Source organism: Bos taurus, chromosome 16, assembly GCF_002263795.3.
Source record: "Bos taurus isolate L1 Dominette 01449 registration number 42190680 breed Hereford chromosome 16, ARS-UCD2.0, whole genome shotgun sequence".
NCBI classification, from domain to species: domain Eukaryota; kingdom Metazoa; phylum Chordata; class Mammalia; order Artiodactyla; family Bovidae; genus Bos; species Bos taurus.
In genome coordinates this window covers 26,853,112-26,856,345 of record NC_037343.1, presented here as the reverse complement: position 1 = coordinate 26,856,345, position 3,234 = coordinate 26,853,112, and positions in this window count along the sequence as shown.

Below are 3,234 nucleotides of genomic sequence, written 5' to 3'. Positions count from 1 at the left end.
TTATAAAAAATCATAGTTGGACATATTTATGTGGGTCTATTTCTGGCTTCTTTATTCTGTTTCATTAATGTATGTGTCTATCCCTTCATCAATATCACATAGTGTTAATTACTGCAGCCATATAATAAGTCATGAAGTTAGGCAGACTGATCCATCCCACTCTTTTTCAAGTGTTTTAGCTATTCTAGTTCCTTTGCCTTTCTGTATATATCTTAGAATATCCTGTCTATGTCTACTAAAATTCTATCTGGGATTTTGATAAGATTTACAATAAATCTGTTTATCAGTTTGGGGAGAATTGCTGTCTTTATTATGTTAAGTCTTCTAATCAACAGATACTATGTCTATTTATCTAGGTCCTCTTGCTTTCATCAGCATTTTGTAATGTTTAGCAAATGTCATATACATATCTTATTAGATTTATATCTAAGTTTTCCTAAGTTGTTGCAAATGGTTCAGTTCAGTTCAGTTGATCATGTCCAACTTTGCAATCCCATGGACTGCAGCATGCCAGGCCTCCCTGTCCATCAACCAGCTCCCGGAGTTTACTCAGACTCATGTCCATTGAGTCAGTGATGCCGTCCAACCATCTTATCCTCTGTCTTCCCCTTTTCCTTCCACCTTCAACCTTTCTCAGCATCAGGGTCTTTTCCAACAAGTCAGTTCTTTGCATCAGATGGCCAAAGTATTGGAGTTTCAGCTTTAGCATCAGTCCTTCCAATGAATATTCAGGAGTGAGTTCCTCTAGGATGGACTAGTTGGATCTCCTTGCAGTCCAAGGGACTCTCAAGAGTCTTCTCCAACACCACAGTTCAAAAGCATCAATTCTTTGGCACTCAGCTTTCTTTACAGTCCAACTCTCACATACATACATGACTACTGGAGAAACCATAGCTTTGACTAGACATACCTTTTCTGGCAAAGTAATGTCTCTGCTTTTTAATATGCTCTCCAGGTTGGTCATAACTTTTCTTCCAAGGAGCAAGCATCTTTTAATTTCATAGCTGCAGTCACCATCTGCAGTGATTTTGGAGCTCAAAAAGATAAAGTCTGTCACTGTCTCCATTGTTTCCCCATCTATTTGCCATGAAGTGATGGGACCAGATGCCCTGATCTTAGTTTTCTGAATGTTGAGTATTAAGCCAACGTTTTCACTCTCCTCTTTTACTTTCATCAAGAGGCTCTTTAGTTCTTCACTTTCTGCCATAATGATGGTGTCATCTGCATATCTGAAGTTATTGGTATTTCTCCTGGGAATCTTGATTCCAGCTTGTGCTTCATCCAGCCTGACATTTCTCATGATGTACTCTGCATATAAGTTAATTAAGCAGGGTGACAATATACAGCCTTAACTTACTCCTTTCCCAATTTGGAACCAGTCCATTGTTCCATATCTGGTTCTAACTGTTGTTTCTTGACCTGAATACAGATTTCTCAGGAGACAGGCCAGGTGGTCAGGTATTGTGCTTTAGGTATTGCAAATGATATTATACTTTAAAATGTCAATGACCTTGAGTTCATTGAGAATATATATAAATATGATTGATTTTTGTATGTTGCTCTTATATCCTGTGATCTTGCTGAACTCGCTTATTAGAAGATTTATGGACATTGCTTTGGATTTTCTAAAAAGACCATAATGTCATCTGTAAATAAGGATAGCTTTTGTTTCTTCTTTTCCAGTCTTCTGTCTTATATTAATATTTCCTTTTCTTGCCTTCCACCATGATGTTTAATAAGAGTAGTGAGACTGGACATACTTTCCTTGTTTCTTATCATGGAAAAAACCAGCTGGGCTTTCAGTGTTAGGTGTGATGTTTGCTGTAGATTTTGTGTGTGTGTGTGTGTGTATATTGAATCAATGCTCTTTATCAAGCTGAGGAAGTTCCCCTTTATTTCTATTTTTCTGAAAGTATTATTCATAAATGGATGTCGAATTTTGTCAAATGTCTTTTTCTCTGTTGATTTATGAATTCATGTGCTTTTCTTCTTCAGTTTGTTAATGTGCTGGATTATTAACATGGTGATTCATTTTCAAGTATTGAATCAACCTTGTTTGTAATCTTGGAATAAACCCAACTTAGTTGTGGTGCATAATTCTTTTTATATATTGAATGCAATTTGCTAGTGCTTTAAGGATTTTAAAGTCTATGCTCAAGAGGGACATTATTCTGTAGGTTTTCTTTGTTTGTTTGGCATTATGGTAATACTAACTTCACGAAATAAATTGGGAAGTATTCTCTTCTATTTTATGGAAGAGATTGTGTAGAATTGGTGTTATTTCTTTTTTAAAAAAATTATTTATTTTTAATTAAGGATAAGTGCTTTACAGTATTGTGATGATTTCTGTCAAACAAAAACGTGAATCAGCCATAGGTATACATATGTCCCCTCCCTCTTGAACCTCCCTCCTGCCTCCCTCCTGGTGTTATTTCTTCTCTAAGCGTTTGTGAAATTCTTGAGTGCAACCATCTGGGCCTGGATTTTGGTGGGGGGAAGAGTTTTAAAATAATGAATTTAATTTCACTAGTGATTATGGGCGGAGAAGGCAATGGCACCCCACTCCAGTACTCTTGCCTGGAAAATCCCATGGACAGAGGAGCCTTACAGTCCATGGGGTTGCTAAGAGTCGAACATGACTGAGTGACTTCACTTTCACTTTCATGCATTGGAGAAGGAAATGGCAACCCACTCCAGTGTTCTTTGCCTGGAGAATCCCAGGGACAAGGGAGCCTGGTGGACTGCCGTCTATGGGGTCACACAGAGTCAGACACGACTGAAGTGACTTAGCAGCAGCAGCAGTGATTATGGGCTATTCACTTGCTCTGCTTCATATTGTGGCAGTTTGTGTTTCTGGAGGAAGTGATCCACTTATTTGTCAAACTTATGTGTATAAAGTTGTTCGTGTGTGGAAGTGTTTGAATGTGTTAGTCACTCAGTTGTGTTGACTCTTTGTGACCCCATGGACTGTAGCCTGCCTGGCTCCTCTGTCTATGGGGATTCTCCAGCCAAAAATATTGGAATATGCAGCCATTCCTGTCTCCAGGGGAATTTCCTGATCCAGGGATTGAACCGGGTCTCCTGCATTGCAGGCAGATTCTTTACCTACTGTCTGAGTGACCAGAGAAGCCTAAATTTTTTCATAGCATTTCCTTATGATCCTTTTGATGTCTTCAGGATACATAGTGATAATGCTATTTCATTCACGATATTGGTAATCCGTGTCTTCTTTTT